At 41.1% G+C, this 20,256-nt stretch overlaps 1 protein-coding gene across 5 annotated transcripts in view; it reads right to left on the bottom strand.

Annotated features, from left to right (window-relative positions):
• The window catches only part of MICU1 (mitochondrial calcium uptake 1), a 267,615-nt gene that overhangs the window by 216,050 nt on the left and 31,309 nt on the right, over positions 1-20,256 (bottom strand). Inside the window, exon 2 of one of the 5 annotated variants that reach the window (XM_017854625.1) lies at positions 15,477-15,520. The exons of the other annotated variants lie outside the window; for them this stretch is intronic. The gene's annotated coding sequence lies outside the window, so the exon portion shown is untranslated. The remainder of the gene's footprint in view (positions 1-15,476; positions 15,521-20,256) is intronic. 5 annotated transcript variants of the gene reach the window in all.

Genomic DNA, 20,256 nt, shown 5'->3' with positions numbered 1-20,256 from the left:
AATGAAAGAATTGCATAGGTGAGCTTAGGGTTCCTTTTATCTCTTTAGCACTCTCACATCTTTGGTAGAAAACACTGTAACAAAATTTAATTAATTTCATTTAGGGGAAAAGACTAAGATCATATTAAGTATTCAAGATTTATTAATTTGGGCAATCTATTTCTACATACTGCGGCTCTAGGGGATTTCAAACTTTGAAAGTTCCAAGTTTTACCAACTCAGACCCAGACAAATTATGTGGTTTCCTCATAGCTAATTAGTACAAAACTTGTAACAGATCCTTGCATTTTGACTCCCAAATAAATAATCTTAATGAGAAAAACCTGTTTAATAACTGTTCTCAGCAGAAAAAATATAACAGCCACACTCAAAAAGTAGATCAAATGCCCAACTACAGAAAAAAAAAAATGCTATAATAACATAATGGAATGGAATGTAAATATTAAAAATGATAATCATAAAATATTATTGAAATATTACTTCACAAACCAACAGAAAGTTGAGTAAAGATATACAAAGACAGTTGGAAAAGAAATAAAAATGGCTCTGAAAACTGTGAAAAGATAATCTCACTCATAATAAGATAACGCAAATTAAACTTAGATACTTCTTTTCACCCATCAAACGGACAAAAATCAAAAAGTTTGAAAACACATTTGTTGACAATGTTGCAGAATGGCACTACTGATGAACATGCAAATCTGTACAATTTATGGAGGGCAATTTGGTAATTTGCATTAAAATCTGCATATACTGGCCTAGAAATTCCACTTCTTAATTTTTTTTTTTTTTTTTTTTTTGAGGTGGAGTCTCGCTATGTCGCCCAGGCCAGAGTGCAGTGGCGCCATCTCGGCTCACTACAAGCTCCACCTCCCGGGTTCATGTCATTCTCCTGCCTCAGCCTCCCCAGTAGCTGGGACTACAGGCGCCCGCCACCACGCCCGGCTAATTTTTTTTTTTGTATTTTTTTTTTCAGTAGAGACGGGGTTTCACTGTGTTAGCCAGGATGGTCTCGATCTCCTGACCTCCTGATCCACCCGCCTCAGCCTCCCAAAGTGCTGGGATTACAGGCGTGAGCCACCGCGCCCGGCCGAAATTCCACTTCTAATAATATAACCTACTGATATACTTGCAGACTTGTGAAATTACGCACATGTATATGGTGCAGAATTATTACATCATAGTTTATAATAGCAAAACACTAAGAGCTACCCCAATGTTCACCAAGAGAAATTGGTTAAAGTATGATAAATCTATATAAAGCAATACCACGTAGCAATAAAGAGAACAGTAAAAACATGAAAAGAGTTCATAGTGTTATCTCTTTAAAAGCAATAGGCCAGCCACAGTAGCTCATGCCTATAATCCCAGCAGTTTGGAAGGCCAATATGGGAGGGTCATTTGAGCCCAGCGGTTTGAGACCAGCCTGGGAAACACAGTGAGAACCCCATTACTACAAAAAAAAAAAAAAAAAAAAAAACTAAGGCAACATGCGGAATACCATATACAGTATGCCACCTTTCATGTAAAAAGAGGAGAAAATAAGAATGCATACGTACTTATTAAGTAACAACACGCTCACAAAAAGTCATAGTAGTGGTGCTGGTGGGAGTGGGAAATAAGTAAGATAACGTACCAGAGATTTTTATGATATGCTATTTCATTTGAAACATTTATGTATTTATCCATGCAAACAAATGTATAGTATTTTGTATAAGCATTTTTATTTAAGTTTAAAGGAAGACTATAAGGTAATATGCACATGCCAACTTTGTAAAATATATAATCACATGGTTAATTTTTAAGTAAAATTTAAATTAGGCAAATAAAATTTAATGCTCCCCTAGGGATTCTACTGAAACTTTTCATTTAAGTAAAATAAAAGCAGGCCCAGAAGGCAGTTGTTGCATTCCCCTCAGCCAAGAACTGTCACTTACAGCCCCACCACTGAGCTCAGGCCCAATAACATCTCAACAATCAAGGCACACTATGGGAAGCTTCCCTAGTGAGATAAACCTTATGCAAATCAAGCTCATATCCTTTTGAGTACTGGCACATTCTTACACAAATTAGCAAACGATTACAATTCCAGACCATATCCTTATCCTGACTTAAAATTTCTGCTTGCCTTTTTTATATTTGATTTACCCCCTTGTATTTCTAACCCCTGACAACTGCACATTTAGAGAAGGACTGCTTGGCTCTTCCAATCCTTGTACTGGCCTAAATAAACCTCTCCTGTACTATTAACTATTACCCGACACTGTCGTTGAAAGCAGCACCTGCTAACTCTGTGGCCAAGAAACGTATCTGAGATCTACCCAAATCTGGCCACCAATGAAAGTGAGAACTCAGTTAAATAAAGTGTCAGCCGGGTGTGGTGGCTCACGCCTGTAAGCTCAGTACTTTGGGAGGTTGAGGTGGGTGGATCACCTGAGGTCAAGAGTTCAAGACCAGCATGACCAACACGGTGAAACTCTATCTCTACTAAAAATACAAACATGGTAGCACGTGCCTGTAATCCCAGCTACTCGGGAGGCTGAGGCAGGAGAATCGCTTGAACCCAGGAGGTGGAGGCTGCAGTAAGCTGAGATTGCACCATTGCACTCCAGCCTGGGCAAAGAGAGCAAAGCTCCGTCTCAAAATAATAAAATAAAAAATAAAGATGGGAAATAATGAGATAATAATGATAATAATGATTTGTTGGACATTATATAGGTTTTTGTGTGGCACAAGCAAGAGTATGTGAGTCTAAAAAAAAGACACTAAGGAAAATTATCCCCAAATATGTTGAGTTTATTCGGGAATAAGAAATGAGAATTATAATCTGGAATGCATGGGATGGCAAGTCACCAGTGTATCCAGTGAGGAAAGGATAAAGGGAAGCTTTATTAGGAAAAAGGCAGAGATTCACTTCAGCGGCTTAGAAACAGAGTTCACTCATTCCAGAGGCCCAAAGCCATTGTTGTCAGTTCACTGGTGGAAATGCCATTACTGGGCAAGTGTTCTTTTGAGAGCACTAGGCAAGTACGCTCAAAAAAAGGACTAGGTTTATTACTAGTTGTAAAGAATGTCTAGTAATAAACCTTGTCAAAATAGGAGATGCCCAGATGACATCAAAGAGTTTCTTGTGGGGTTTTAGAAAGTTCCTGAAAATGGTTCTTTCTTTTCTCTCTCAATTTTTATGGAGATGAGGTCTTCAAGTGACCATCCTGCCTCAGCATTCCAAGTCCATGGGATTACAGGTGTGAGTCACCATGCCCGATTTTTTGGAAACACTCATCTCACACACGTAAGCAGGAGCCTCCTCTGTCTGTGACCTTCCTGGCCCTATTTTGTTTGGATCTGACAAAAGTGATTCATCCTAATATCTGTAACTTTCACAAGTATTTGTATGTTTTTACATTTTTAATAGCTTTAATTGTACAAATAATATAAAATAAATTTTCATTGTCGAAAATGTTATACAGAAGCACATAAAAGAGTAAATCTTTTCAAATAAAGGCATACCTCATTCTACTGTGCTTCCCTTTATTACACACTTCATGGATATTGCATTTTTCACAAATTGAAGGTATGTGGCAACCCTGTTTCAAACAAGTCCATTGGCCCATTTTCCCAACAGCATACACATACTTTGTGCGTCTGTGTCACATCTTGGTAATTCCTGCAGTATTTCCAACTTTTTCATTATTACTGTATTTGTTATCGTGATCTAGGATCAGTGACTTTTGGTGTTACTATTTTAATTGTTTTGAGGCACCACAAACCATGCCCAAAGACAGCAAACGTAATTGGTAAACTGTGTGTGTGTTCTGCTTTACCTACCTGTCCTTTCCCCGTCTCTCTCCCCTTCCTCAAGCCTTCCTATTCCCTGAGACACAGTAATATTAAAATTAGGCCAGTAAACAACCAATCTTACAAGGGCATCTCAATGAACATTCAAGTGAAAGGACAAATTGCACATATCTCACTTTCAATCAAAAGCTAGAAGTGGGCTGGGCGTAGTGACTCACGCCTGAAATCCCAGCACTTTGGGAGGCCAAGGCGGGCGGATCACCTAAGGTCAGGAGTTCGAGATCAGCCTGACCAACATGGCAAAACCCCATCTCTATTAAAAATACAAAAATTAGCTGGGCGTGGTGGTGGGAGCCTGTAATCCCAGCTATTCGGGAGGCTGAAACAGGAGAATCTCTTGAACCCATGAGGCGGAGGATGCCGTGAGCTGAGATCGTACCATTGCACTCCAGCCTGGGCAACAAGAGTGAAACTCTGTCTCAAGAAAACATAAAAAAAAAAAATGCTTATAAGGCAGGCATGTCAAAAGCCAAAAGCCAACACAGGCCAAAAGTTAGGCCTCTTACAGCAGTTAGCCAAACTGCAAATGCAGAGGAAAAGTTCTTGAAAAAAATTAAAAGTGCTACTCCAATGAACACAAGAATAAAAGAGTGAATCAGGCTTGCTGCTGATGTGAGGCAGGTTTTGGTGGTCTGGACAGAAGATCAAACCAGTCACAACATTCCCTTAAACCAAGGCGTAATCCAGAAAAAGATAAACTCTCTTCAATTACATGAAAACTAAGCAGTGAGGAAGCTGCAGAAGGAAAGTGTGAAGCTAGCACAGGTTTATGAGGTTTAAGGAAAGAGTTGTCCTCATAACACAAAAGGTGCAAGGTGAAGCAGCAAGTTATCCAGATCTAGCTAAGATCATTTGATGAAGGTGCCTACACTAAAGAGATTTTCGCTGTAGACAAAACAGCTTTACGTAGGAAGAAGATGCCATCTAGGACTTTCACAGCTAGAGAGAAGTCAATGCCTGACTTCCAAGCTTCAAAGGACAGGCTGACTCTCTTGTGAAGGGCTAATGTACGCAGTGACTTTAAGTTGAAGGCAATGCTCATTCATCATTCTGAAAATCCTTAGGGCCCATAAGAATTATACTATATCTCACAATTTGCAATTGCAAAAAATATGGAACCAACCTAAATGCCCATCAACCAACAAGTGGATAAAGAAAATGTGGTGTATATACACCACGGAATATTAGCCATAAAACAGAATGAAATAATGGCTTTTGCAGCAACTTGGATGGAGCTGGAGGCCATTCTTCTAAGTGAAGTATCTCTGGAATGGAAAACCAAATATTGTATGTTCTCATTTATAAGTGGGAGCTAAGGTATGAGGGCACAAAGGCATAATAATGATATAATGGACTTTGGGGACTCTGGAGGGACAGGTGGGAGGGGAGTGAGGGATAAAAGACTACATATTGAAGCCTAGGCATAGTGGCTCATGCTTGTAATCTCAGCACTTTGGGAGGCAGAGGCAGACAGATCACCTGAGGTCAGAAGATTGAGACCAGCCTGACCAACATGAGGAAACTCCGTCTCTACTAAATATACAAAATTAGCTGGGCATGGTGGCGCATGCCTGTAATCCCAGCTATGCAGGAGGCTGAGGCAGGAGAATTGCTTCAACCCGGGAGGCAGAGGTTGCAGTGAGCCGAGATTGTGTCACTGCACTCCGGCCTGGGCAACAAGAGTGAAACTCCAGCTCAAAAAAAAAGACTATATATTGGGTTCAGTGTACAGTGCTCAGGTGACAGGTGCACCAAAATCTCAGAAATCACTACTAAAGAATTTATCCGGCCAGGCATGGTGGCTCACGCCTGTAATCCCAGCACTTTGGGAGGCTGTGGCGGGCGGATCACAAGGTCAGGAGTTCGAGACCAGCCTGGCCAATATGGTGAAGGCTTGTCTCTACTAAAAATACAAAAATTAGCTGGGCGTGGTGGTGCATGCCTGTAGCCCCAGCTACCTGGGAGGCTGAGACAGGAAAATCACTTGAACGCAGGAGGCAGAGGTTGCAGTGAGCCAAAATAGTGTCGCTGCACTCCAGCCTGGGCGACAGGGCGAGACTCCATCTCAAAAACAAACAAACAAAAAATAATTCATCCATGTAACTGAAAACCACCTATACCCCAAAATCTATTGAAATAAAATAAATAAAAGAGATTAAACTCATAATAAAATTTTAAAAAGCAATTATGCTATATCTACTCTGCCTATGCTCTATAAATGAAACAACAAAGCCTGGATGACAACACATCTGTTTACAGTATGGCATACTGAGTATTTTAAGCCCACTGTTGAGACCTACTGCTCAGAGAAAAAAAAGAAAAAGATTCCTTTCAAAATATCACTGTTCAATGACAACGCACTTGGTAACCCAAGAGCTCTGAGAGAGATGTACAAGGAGATTAACACTGTTCATGCCTGCCAATATAACATCCATTCTGCAGCCCATGGACTAAGGATTAATTTCAAGTCTTATTATTAAGGATATAAATTTCATAAGCCTTTAACTGCTATACATAGTGATTCCTCTGACGGATCTTGATAAACTAAGCTGAAAACCTTCTGCAAAGGATTCATCATTCTAGATGCCATTAAGAACATTTGTGATTCATGGGAGGAGGTCAAAATATCAACATTAACAAGAGTTTGGAAAAAGTTGACTCCAACCCTCATGGACAACTCTGAGGGTTTCAATATTTCAGTGAAAGGCCAGGTGCCATGGCTCACACTTGTAATCCCAGCACTTCGTGAGGCCAAGGTGGGTGGATCACCTGAGGTCGGGAGTTTGAGAGCCTGACCAACATGGAAAAACCCCATCTCTACTAAAATTACCAAATGAGCCAGGTGTGGTGGCGCATGCCTGTAATCCCAGCTACTCAGGAGGCTGAGGCAGGAGAATCGCTTGAGCCCGGGAGGCAGAGGTTGCGGTGAGCTGAGAGTGCGCCATTGCACTCCAGCCTGGGCAACAGAGTGAAATTCCGTCTCGGGGAAAAAAAAAGTCTACGGCCATACCACCCTGAACGCACCCAATCTCGTCTGATCAGTGGAAGAAGTTATTGCGTATGTGGAGGAAACAGGAAGAGAACTAGAATTAGAAGTGGAGCCTGAATAGCATGCTGGAATTCTAATTCAAAAGTTGCAAGTTTGAGTCCTGCTAGAGTCAAAAAAAGAAAAATTATTTTTGTAAATTTCAATTTTTTTTAAAGTAGAGCCTGAAGATGTGAATGGATTTCTGTGATCTCACGGCAAAACTTGAATGGATGAAGAGTTCATCCATGTTCATCCAGCAGCCATCAACATGGATGAACTCTGCTCTGGAGGAACAAACTTAAGTGGTTTCTTGAGATGAAACCTACTCCTAGTGAAGATGCTGTGAACATTGCTGAAATGACAATAAGGGATTTACAATCCATTAACTTTGTTCATAAGGCAGCAGCAGGAGTTGGGAGAAGTGACTCAAGTTTTGAAAAAATTTTCAAAGAAATTACTTGTGTAAAACACTATCAATCAGCATCCTACGCTACAGAGAAATCTTTTGTGAAAGAAAAAGTCTATTGATGCTGCAAACGTCAACGTTGTCTTATTTTAAGAAATTGCCACAGCCACCCCAGTCTTCAGCAACCACTACCCCTGATTAGTCAGCAGCCATCAACATGGAAGGAAGACCCTCTATCAGCAAAAGGATTGTCACTTGCTAAAGGCTCAGATGATTGTTACCATTTTTTAGCAATAAAGATTTTTATTTTTGACATGGAGTCTCACTCCAGCACTCAAGTTGGAGTGCAGTGGTGTGATCTTGGCTCACTGCAACCTCGGCCTCTGGGGTTCAAACAATTCTCCTGCCTCAGTCTCCCAAGTAGCGGGGATTACAGGCATGCACCACCATGCCTGGCCTTTTTTTTTTTTTTGTAGTTTTAGTAGAGACAGGGTTTCACCATGTTGGCCAAGCTGGTCTCAAACTCCTGACCTCAGGTGATCTGCCTGCCTCGGCTTCCCAAAGTGCTGAGATTACAGGTGTGAGCCACCGTTCCTGGCCCAATAAAGCATTTTTAATTAAGGCATGTACATATTTTTTTGCTGTTGTTGTTGTTGTTTTGAGATGGAGTCTCGCTTTGTCACCCAGGCTGGAGTACAGTGGTACAATCTTGGCTCACTACAACCTCCACCTCCCGGGTTCAAGTGATTCTCCTGCCTCAGTCTCCTGAGTAGCTGGGACTACAGGCACCCACCGCTACACATGGCTAATTTTTGTATTTTTAGTGGAGACGGGGTTTCACCATATTGGCCAGGCTGGTCTCGAACTTCTGACCTTGTGATCCGCCCGCCTTGGCCTCCCAAAGTGCTGGGATTACAGGTGTGAGCCACCGTGCCCAGCCTGTGTTTTAGATACAATGTTACTTACTGCACACTTCACAGACTACACTATAGTATAAACATAACATTTATATGCACTGGGAAACCAAAAAATTAATATGACTTGCTGTTTTGCAACATTAGCTTTATGGCAGTGGTCTGGAACCAAACCTGTGACGAGGCACGCCTATACCTAAAATACCATCACTCTCCCTAGAAGTAACCTCAGAAAGCAGTTTAATATGCATCTTTCCTGAAATTTTTCTATGTATTTACATATAAATAATATTGTACATTGTCTTAGTCTGTTGTGGCTGCTGTAACAATATACCTTATACTGGGTAATTCATAAACAACAAAAAATTATTGCTTATAGTTCTGGAGGCCGGGGAGTCCAAGATGAAGGCACCAGCAGATTCTGTGTCTAGTAAGGGCCTGTTCCCCATAGACACGGGCTTCTCATGGCTTCCTCACTTGGTGGGAGAGGCAAAGTAGCGCCCTTCAACCTCTTTTATATGAGCACTAATCCCTTTCAATACATACATTCCAATTTACAATTTCCAGCAATGTATGAGTGAACTCCTGTTCCTGTATTAGATACAAGTTAAGCAACCCTAATCCACAAATCTGAAATGCCCTAAAATCCAAAACTTTTTGAGTGTGGCCACGATGTTACAAGTAGAAAATTTCATACCTGACACATTTTTCTCATTGTATTAATGGTATGTCTTTTTTTCACCATTCAGTACGTATGTGTGAATAAGCATAAGATGATTGCTAATTGGTAGATAAAGTTCAGAGTCGCCGGGGCGGCGGTGGCTCAGCCTGTAATCCCAGCACTTTGGGGAGGCCGACGGCGGGCGGATCACGAGGTCAGAAGATCGAGACCATCCTGGCTAGACACCGTGAAACCCACGTCTCTACTAAACTAATACAAAAAACTAGGCCGGGCGAGCAGGGTGGCGGGTGCTTATCCCAACTACCTCGAGCTGAGCTAGGAGAATGGGCGTAAAACCCGGCAGGCCGGAGGCCTCTGCGTGTACTGCAAATTCCGCCACTGCACTCCAGCCTGGGCGACCAGGAGCGGAGGGACTCCGTCTCAAAAAAATTAAAATAAAATAAAATAAATTCGAGAGTCAGCAACAGATGGTTATGCCAAATAAACACAGAACGTTCACACTGGGTGGATTGCAATCTCGAATGCATAACAATGGTGACACCTATGCTTTGACTGGCTCAGTTATATAAAGTTCTGTCTCATTACGAAAAGAATATTTAAAATATGGTATAAGAATTACCTGCAGGCGTATGAGTGTGATATTAAGGTGCATAGTGAAACATTAAATAATTCTTGTGTTAGACTTGGGTCCCATCCCCGAAGACATCTATGTAGTGTATATTTCAAATATTCAAAATCAAAAAAAAAAAAAATCTTAAAAGCTTCTGGTCGCCCCAAGCATTTCAAGTAAAAGATAATCAACCTGTGTCATCAATCTTTTCCATTTAGGTCATGATAGATTTTTAAAATGACATCTAAATTAATTTGTATGATTCTTTTTAGTAAGAGACACTTTATAATCATTATTTTTCCAAGAGTTCATCACTGTGCTGTGAGAGCTGGAATATTAAGTTATATTTATTTTACTTAAGTTCCAGTCTAATCCCAGCCCTGAGCATCATGCTTCCTCTTCATTGTAAAAAGTGGGACATTGTTCAAGAGAAAGAAAATTATGGTCCTATTCGCATCCAGTGTTATTTTTAGTGGAATGTTATTTTAATTAACAACTCCACCCCACGGCTACTCCACCCAAAAAAGGTTCAAAACATTCTTCAAACTGAAGACCATTCAATACTTTTCCAACTTTCAGATCTGAGTTCGGTTACCACTGACTGGAAAGATTTTTCATCAACCTTTCGCTTTTTTTTTTGTTTTTTTTGAGAAGAGAGTACTCACTCTGGTCATGCCAGCTGGAGTGCAATGGCACAATCCTCAACTCACCGCAACCACCACCTCCTGGGTCAAGTGGATCTCCCATCTTCAGCCTCCAAGTAGGTGGACTACAGGCATGCACTACCACACCCGGCTAACTTTTGTATTTTTTGTAGAGATGGGTTTCATCCATGTTGGCCAGGCGGTCTTGAACTTCTGACCTCAGGTGGATCCATCACTCTCGTGCCTCCCAAAGTGCTGAGATTACAGCAGTGAGCCACTGTGCCCGGCCAAAGCTTTTGCTTCGTCTACATGGCTGATTATACTTTCCAAAGATACACGTTGAATAAATTAATCCATTCCGATTTCATTCATTATGCAAAACCAGATGATTTAATCTAAACAGCAACCAAGGTTCTCAAAATCATTTCCAGAAGTCTTCCATCTTCACAAATACTGAAAACATTAATTATTATTCTGCCACATTTACCTCTGAAAACAGGAAAAAAAAAAAAAAAAGGACGACCTGAAAATCTGAATGAATAAAACGGCGAAAACAAGATTGCCAACTCCATACTAAAAGTTACAGTAGTGACCCAATTCAATTAGGAATAGTGATATCATACCTTAGTGCTTCCCAAACAAAGATGGATGACTTTTTCTTTAATCTATCTATTTTATATTAAAACTGACACCTAGAACAACTACTAAATATACACTAACAAGACAGTGTAAACATAAAACAAATTCAGTTTATTTCACTGATATGTGCAATGCTGCTTCTGTTGCAAAGAGGTGTATCGTTACGCAAAATATTTTGCCATCTATGAGAACAGCCTTCCATGACCTAGGAGAAAAGTGAAAAAAAGTTAGCATCTGTTATGCCTGTATTTAAGATTAATGGACGCCAGGTGCAGTTGCTCACCACCTGTAATCCCAGCACTTTGGGAGGCCAAGGAGGGCGGGAGGTCACTTGAGGTCCAGGGAGTTTGAGACAAGCCTGGCAACATGGTGGGAAAACCCATCTCTACTAAGAATACAAAATTAGGCTGGGGCATGGTGGTAGCATGCTGGTAATCCCAGCTACTCAGGGAGGGCTGAGGCAGAAGATCGCTGTGGTGAAGACCTTGGAAGGCAGAGGTTGCAGTGAAGCCGAGGATTCACACCACGTTGCACTCCGGCCTGGGCAACAGAGCAAGACTGCCGATCTCCAAAGAAGAAAAAACAAAAAAGACTTATTGGATTTATAAGAGCGATTTACAGTAGTTTCAAATGTAACCAGCCAAGATTCCATGTGGCAACCTATTAAGAATCCTCTGTAAATTGCGGGCGACGGTGGGCTCAAGCCTGTAATCCAGGACTTTGGGAGGCCGAGGGAGGGTGGGATTCACCTGAGGTCAAGAGTTTCAAGACCGAGCCTGCCAACATGTGAACCCCATCTCCATAAAATATAGGAAAATTAGCGGCGCATGATGGCAGGTTGCGTGTAATCCCAGCTACCTTGGGGGGGCTGACTAGAGGCAGGAGAATCGCTGGAACAGGAGGGCGGAGGTCGCCCTGAGTGAAGCGAGATTGCACCAATGCGCACTCCAGCGCTGAGGTGGACAGAAGCGAGACTCGCACTCTCATAATATAATGAAATAAATTAAATAAAAATGGAAGGCGGGCGTGTGTGGCTCAAGCCTGTAAATCCCAGCTCTTTGGGGAGCGAGATGGGCGAGGAGTTCACAAGGTCAGGAGATTGAGGACCATCCTGGGTAACCGGTGAAACCCGGTCTCTGTGTAGCTAAAATAATACAAAAAACTAGCCGGCGAGGTGGCAGGTCTGCCTTATAGGTCCCCAGCTACTCGGTAGAGCTGGGCAGCGAGGAATGGCGTGGAACCCTAAAGGCGGAGCTTGCGGTGAGCTGAATCCGGCCACTGCACTCCGAGTTTGGCGAGCATGAGCGAGGTTCGCGTCTCAAAAAAAAAAAAAAAACAAAATAAATAAAAATGAATCATTGTAATTGACATATTTTCATAATTGATTTCATACCCAAGAGTTTATATATCTATAGAACTCACTGAACTAGGCTTAAGTATCTGATGAGAGCCGAAGCATGAGTACTATAAAAGGTAAAAAGCCTAATAGAATACTTTAGGCATTAAAGGTATTCAAATGTTTTCTGACTTAAATAGAAATACAGGCTGGGTGCATTGGTTCACGCTTGTAATCCCACCATTTTGAGAGGCTGAGGTGGGAAGACTGTTTGAGGCCAGGAATTCAAGACAGTTCAGGCAACAGAGTAAGACTCCATCTCTACACACACAAAAAATTTTTCTTAAATAAAAATAAAAAATAAGTAGAAATATACTAAGTTTAATAGTGTTAACTAATTTTAAATATAAGTATATTATAAATAGATTATAGGACTGGGACTGAGGATTGAAAATCATGTTTCTGGCTTCGTTTTATCACTGCTTCCAGGTGCATGCCTTAGACACGTAACGACAAACACTATTCTTTTTCTATACTATTCCTAGAACCAGTTCTTCTTAAGATTTAATTGATATCTCACCTCATCCTCAAAAAACATAAAGTCATTACCACTGTTGATTTCTTCCCCTGAATTTCTGTAGAACATTTTGTACCACTATTATGGTACCTTGCTTATTAAGCCATTTTTATAAATACCTGCCAACTTGCCAAAGGAGACTGCACACCTCCAGATATAAAGTTCACTTTAGGTTTCTTAGCATTCCCAGTGCCAATTAATGCATTTGAATTTACTACCAACTGAAATAACAAGTGTCACTGTTCAATTACACTAGAGTAGATATAAAAAAAACTTAGGTTCTATTCTAGTCCTGCTGCCAGCCAGCCCTGTGACCAGTAAAAGCCTTCACTGAGACTATATTCGGGAAGATGCAGGGCACTGGTGCATCTTTTTTGCTTTGTCTTAGAAAAAGACTTTCTAAGTCCTTTTCCGGTTTTAAGAGTTCATTTCAGAAAATAAAATATAAAGGTACTTTGTACATTCTGGAGAAACAAGGCCATCCTGAGTGTTTTGTTTTGTTTTTTGTTTTCAGACGGAGTTTCACTCTTGTTGCCCAGGCTGGAGAGCAATGGTGCGATCTCAGCTCACTGCAACCTCTGCCTCCCAGGTTCTCCTGCCTCAGGCTTCCTAGTAACTGGGATTACAGGCACGTGCCACCACGCCTGGTTAATTTCGTATTTTTAGTAGAGATGGGATTTCACCATGTTGGTCAGGCTGGTCTCGAACTACTGACCTCAGGTGACCCGCCCGCCTCAGCCTCCCAAAGTGCTGGGATTACAGGTGTGAGCCACCACGCCCAGCCCTGAGTGGTTTTTAATGAGACAGCATCCTATATTAGTCTCATCCATTTAAGCAAATCATAATCTAAAATGTCCATTTATCATTATTTCATTCAGATCATTATTTATTGAGCAAAGTTTTGCAAGGACACAGCCAGAGGCACAAAGATGAACAAGACATAGTCTTTGCCCACCAACACCTTATAATTTAGTAGTGAAGATAAAACTATTCAAATAACCATAAAGCAGCTGGGAGCAATGGCTCATGCCTGTAATCCCAGCACTTTGGGAGGCAAAGGTGGGTGGATTGCTTGAGCTCAAGAGTTCAAAACCAACCTGGACAACATGGCAAAACCTTGTCTCTACAAAAAAATTAGTTTTTTAAAATTAAATTTTAAAAAAATTACTTGGGCATGGTGGCACAAGCCTGTAGTCCCCACCAGTCAGGAGTCTGAGGTGGGAAGATCACTTGTGCCCAGGAGGTCAAGGCTACAGTGAGCCATGATCATGCCACTGTGCTCCAGCCTGGGTGACACAGCAAGACTTTGTCTCAAAAAAAAGAACCACTAGGCACTGTGGCATGTGCGTGTAGTCCCAGCTACTCAGGAAGCTGAGGCAGGAAGATCATTTGAGCCCAGGAGTTCTGGGCTATAGTGTGCTACATGCCCATCAGGTGTCCGCAATAAGTTCAGCATCAATATGGTAACATCAACAGGTTGCTTAAGGAGGGGTGAATCAGGCCAGGTCAGAAACAGAGCAGGCCAAAACTCCCATGCTGATCAGTAGTGGGATTAGGCCTGTGAACAGCACTGCAGTCCAGGCTGGGCAATGCAGTGAGACCCTGTCTGTTAACAAAAAAGAAAAAACAAAAACAGCCATAATACAAGGCAGAAAAAAAAAAGCAAGGGTTACAAGAACACATTAACAGGGATTCAATTACATTAGGTTGGGAAGTGGAAAGGGCTCAACATAGGCTTCAAGGAAGATTATTTGGGGTAGGAAACAGCTAACTATTCTTCACAAAATAGTTTGGCTGAATGGATTATCTGTTTTTTTTTTTTTTTTGAGACAGAGTCTTCCTCTATTGCCCAGGTTGGAATGCAGTAGTGCCATCTTACCTCACTGCAACTTCCACCTCCCAGGTTCAAGTGATTCTCCTGCCTCAGTATCCCAAGTAGCTGGGACTACAAGTGTGTGCCACCATACCTGGCTAATTTTTGTATTTTTAGTAGAGATGGGGTTTCACCATGTTGGCCAGGCTGGTCTTGAACTCCTGACCTCAAGTGATCCGTCTGCCTTGGCCTCCCAAGGCATGATTACAGGCATAAGCCACCTCACCTGGCCTGAATGCATTATCTTACAGTCCTCTAACATTTTGTTGCTAGATGATAATATATAGATGAAACTATTCGAGGAATGGGATAAGCTACTAGAAATACACTGTGTACTGTACAACTATAATACTGCTCAAAACATGACACTATATTAGATTTTAATTATGCCAAATCATTTTTAAAACATCTCTATAGATTTTTTTAGATGAAATGAATATTGCCAGTTCTTCATTGAAGACACCGGAATGACTGTCAAAATACAGTAGAGATTAACATTCATGTCCAGAAAAGATACATTTCATAGCTTAAAGTGACAGTGACAGAATAAATGAGAAAAGCTCACACTTCAGCTAAGGTTGTTCTGAGAAGTATCTTCCAATAGCAGAGAAAGCTATTTTAAATGATCTGGATGAGAATGTAAAGTTAATTTAAGTTACACAATCTCTACAGTATAAAATGATAATTACAGAAACAAGAATCATCTCATAGAAATGTTAGGTTTGAGACAGAAGCTTTGCACAAGTTCTTGTTAAAGAAAGATGCTATCAAAAAGCAGGTCAACATTCCACAGTACTTCACCTTCTGATACTCTCTGAAACAGTCCTTTGTGCACCAAGAACCTCCATGGTTCACCTTCTTAAAACACCATAGAGCCTTTTTACTGCAACAATAAAACCTGAAACTTACGTCTGGTGAAGTAGTAAAGGGTGAAAATCTGCTCTTCCAAATAACTGCACAGAAAACAAAATGTGGAAAAGAAAAAGAAAAAATAAATCAACCAAAGAAACACTTATTTAAAGCAAAAACCAACCATTCAGGTAATTACAGAAACAATGACGTCTAAAACCTCTATAATGTGTTAATGTGTTCAGATCATACATAAGGTTTCAATATGTAAAATTTCCATAAAATATCATCTCCAACTTAATTTTCAATCCAAGTCTTGGAAATTAAGTAGCTATAGAGCTTTAATAGTTAATACATACTTTTTTCTTTTTTTGGAGATAGGGTCTCACTCTGTTGCCCAGACTGGAGTGCAGTGGTGCAAATGATGGCTCACTGCAGCCTCCACCACCTGGGCTCAAGCAACGCTCCCACTTCAGCCTCTGAGTAGCTGGGACTACAGGCACATGCCACACAGCTGGCCATTTTTTGTAGCGATGGGGTCTCACTATGTTGCCCAGGCTGGTCTTGAGCTGCTGAACTCAAGTGATCTGCCTACATCAGCCTCCCAAAGTGCTGGGATTATAGGTGTGAGTCACCACACTGGGCCTAATAAATATTTTTTAATGTACCTAAGAGCCATTAAAAAACTACAGGATGAAAAAAAAATGAGCCATCAATAAGGAAAGCTTAAACCCTGCTCCAAAGGAAATTAGAACCGAGAAAATACTGACTTGCACGAGGAAAAGATCAGGGTGCATGGAAGCAAAAGGACAGAGGAATAGCCTGGAAGAAAGCATTTGTGGAAAACCATGACAACAAAAACCACAACACAAAAAATATATAGAGATAAAAAACATAATAATATAATATTTTTATAAATATAGACAAGACATTATAAGAACACCAAGAGCTATGAGTGCAGGTGGGCAACTTCACCACGCCACCTCCACCTCCCGGTTACAAAAAACTCCAACATTCTCACACCTCAGCCTCCTGAGCAGCTGGGACTATAGGTGCCCGCCACCCTGCGCAGCTAATTTTTGTATTTTTAGTAAGTTCATTTTTTATCAAAAGCTAAGACACACTTCAACTTTAAACCCTGTTTTAGAGTTCAAACATTTTATCCTCACTTTATATACCTTGTAGCAACACCAGCAATGACAGAATTTTAGCATGTAACCTAAAATTTCATTTTAGGCCAGGTCTGATGGCTCACGCCTGTAATCCCAGCACTCTGGGAGGCCAAGGCAGGTGGATCACCTGAGGCCAGGAGTTTGAGACCAGCCTAGCCAACATGGTGAAACGCTGTCTCTACTAAAAACACAAAAATTAGCCAGGCACGGTGGCATGTGCCTGTAATCCCTTCTACTCGGGAGGCTGAGGCAGGAGAATCACTTGAACCACTGCACTCCAGCCTAGGCGACAGAGCGAGACTCTGTCTCAAAAAAAAAAAAAAAAAAAATTATTTTAAATGTTTCTGTTTAAACAATGCTTACTATCGGGTTAATCCAATAAGTTGCTGTTAACCAGTTAATCAGTACAGTCATCCCTCAGTATCTGCAAGGGATAGGTTCCAGGACACTCATAGACACCAAAATCCCAGATGCTCAAAAGTATCTTATGTAAAATGGTATAATATTTACATTCAAACTATGCACATCCTGTCATATATTCTAAACGATCCCTAGATAACTTATAATATGTAATACAGTGTAAATGCTATGTAAATAGTTGTTATACATTGTATTTTTAATTTGTATTACTTTTCACTGCTGTATTGTTTTTTAATTATTTTTTTTCAATTTTTTTTTTTTTTTTGAGACAGGGTATCGCTCTGTTGCCTGGGCTGGAGTGCAGTGGCATAGTCATAGCTCACTGCAGCCTCTCTCTTCCAGGGTCAAGCAGTCCTCTTGCCTCTGCCTCTGAGTAGCTTGGACTACAGATACACACCACCACACCCAGCTAATTTTTATTTTTATTTTTAGTAGAGATGAGGTCTTGCTATGTTGCCCAAGCTGGTCTCGAACTCCTGAGCTCAAGTCACACTCCCACTTCAGCCTCCAAAGTTCTGGAATTACAGTTGTGAGCCACCATGCCCAGCATCAAATATTTTTAATCCATGGTTGGTTGAATCCATGAAGAAGGAACCCATGGATAAAGGCCAGGTACTGTGGCTCACACCTGTAATCCCAGCACTTTGGGAGGCCAAGGCAGGTGGATCACCTGAGGTCAGGAGTTCAAGACTACCCTGACCAACATGGTGAAACCCCATCTCTACTAAAAATACAAAAATTTAGCTGGGCATGGTGGTGGCTGCCTGTAATCCCAGCTAGCTACTCAGGAGGCTGAGGCAGGAGAATCGCTTGAACTCAGGAGATGGAGGTTGCAGGGAGCCAAGATTGTGCCACTGCACTCCAGCCTGGGCAACAGAGCGAGACTCTATCTCAAAAAAAAAAGAATCCATAGATATGAATAGCTGACTGTATTTGATTATTCACTTGGGATTTTCTAAACCTAAAGGCTCCTGGAATATTAATTTAAATCTTAATCATCAAAGCAAAATATGAAATCAGTTTGTTCGGTTGAGGTTTTTCTATGAAATGTGTGTGTTTTAAAGACAACAGGTGTAGTTGAAGACTATGGCACATGCCTGTCTCTCTCTTCCATTATTTTCTCCAAAACAATGCAAAACAATAAGGGGAAAATAACACTGCGTGAAAACCACAACCCCAGCATGTTTTGAAGACAGGATGCTTCAAAATAATACTAAGCAGTAAGAGAAAAAGCACCAAATCTCAGGGCACGACCTCTCATGCTCCTCCCCTACATCTTTCACCTCAAGACTCTTCGAGCAAAGGCAGACTGAGAAAAATGCCATGAATAATAAAGAAGAGAACTAGCAATAGAGCCTAAGGTTAACAGAAAAGTATCACAAGTAAAAGTAGGTCTACGTTAACTCGGAAAACACTTTTTGTCAAAAGTGTCTGTAATCCCAGTGCCTTGGGAGGCTGAGGTAAGAGGAATGCTTGAGTCCAGGAGTATAAGACTAGCCAATACAGCAAGACCCCAGTCTACAAAAAATAAAAAATTAGCCAGGCATGGTGGTGTGTGCCTGTAGTCCTAGCTACTCAGGAGGCTAAGGTGAGAGGATATCTTGAGCCCAGGAGTTCCAGGTTACAGTGAGGAATCATGCCGCTACACTCCAGCCTAGACAACAGAGTGGCAGCCTGTCTAAAAAAACAAAAACAAAAAACAAAAAAAAGGCCAGGCGCAGTGGCTCACACCTGTAATCACAGCACTTTGGAAGGCCACGGCACACAGATCACTTGAAGCCAGGGATTCGAGATTAGCCTGGGCAACATGGTGAAATGCCGTCTCTACTTAAAAAAAAAAAAAAAAATTAGCTGGGAATGGTGGTGCACGTCTGTAATCCCAGTTACTTGGGTGGCTGAGGCACGAGAATGGCTTGAGCCTGGGAGGTGGAGGTTGCAGTGAGCTGAGATCGCACCACTGCACTCCAGCCTGGGCTACAGAGTGAGACTCTATCATTCATAAATAAATAAATAAATTTTAAATTTTAATTTTAATTTTAAAAAATACTATTTAAGCAAGGTCCCTAAGCCACTTCTTTGAGAGAAAAACACTTTTAAACTGAGGTTTCTCCTGTGTGATAGGTACAGCATGGGTCAATAAACTTGTCTTTTCTTGTTAATCTGATTTTGTTTTGAAAGTGACATAGTTTGGATTTATGTCCCCACCCAAATCTCACGTTGAATTGTAATTGCCAGTGTTGGAGGAGGTGCCTCATGGGAGGTGACTGGATCATGGGGGGCAGATTTTTTCCTTGCTGTTCTGTGACAGTGAGTGAGTTCTCATGAGATCTGGCTGTTTAAAAGTGTGTAGTACTTCCCCCGCTTCTCTCTCTCCTGCTCTGGCCATGTGAAGATGAGCCTGCTTCCCCTTTAACTTCTGCCATAATTGAATGTTTCCCGAGAACTCCCCAGCCATGCTACCTGTACAGCCTGCAGAACTGTGGGTCAATTCTTTCTTCATAAATTACCCAGTCTGAGGTGTTTTTTTTTTTTTTTATAGCAGTGCAAGAATGAACTAATAGAGAGAGAGTCTCAACTAAGAATCTATGAGGGAAACGAAAAAAAAAAAACTTACATTTTCTCCCCAATTACACACACTTTAGCTCTAAAGCCAGTATCTTCTTTAATGAAGAAATACCAAAGGCATTTCCACTAAGAATAGGAACAATGCAAGTATGGCCACTATTTCCACCACTGTTCAATATAGTATAATACGAATTGGTTAGTGTAGTTAGACAAGAAAACTCAATTAGACATAAGAATTGGCAAAGAGGAACTAAAACCATTTCTATTCGAAAATGATATGATAGTAAACCTGGAAAACACAGTTTCCCAAAGCATGGTACTATTGTCTTTTTGAAGAGATAATTCTTGGCTGTGGGGGGCTGTCCTATGCATTGTAGGATGTTTAGCACCACCTCTGGCTTTCAAATGCTAGATGCCAGCAGCACCATCTCCACCCAGTTATAACAACCAAAAATGACTTTAGACATTAACAAGTTGCCCTTGGGGGAAAAATCAGACCAGGTTGAGCCAATGCCTTAAAGAATTCATTGTAAAGCTAACTCAAACAACAAAAAATTCCACTAAGGTGGCAAGTCATGAAATTAACGTACAGAAATCAATAGCCTTCATGTATAAAAACAATAATCTGTTACAGGACATAATGGACTGGGCGCAGCGACTCACGCCTGTAATCTCAGCACTTT

Source organism: Rhinopithecus bieti, unplaced genomic scaffold (genome assembly GCF_001698545.2).
Source record: "Rhinopithecus bieti isolate Rb0 unplaced genomic scaffold, ASM169854v2 scaffold_36008, whole genome shotgun sequence".
NCBI lineage: Eukaryota > Metazoa > Chordata > Mammalia > Primates > Cercopithecidae > Rhinopithecus > Rhinopithecus bieti.
Note: the sequence above shows the minus strand (reverse complement) of the source record. Positions and strands in the feature narration are given on the sequence as shown.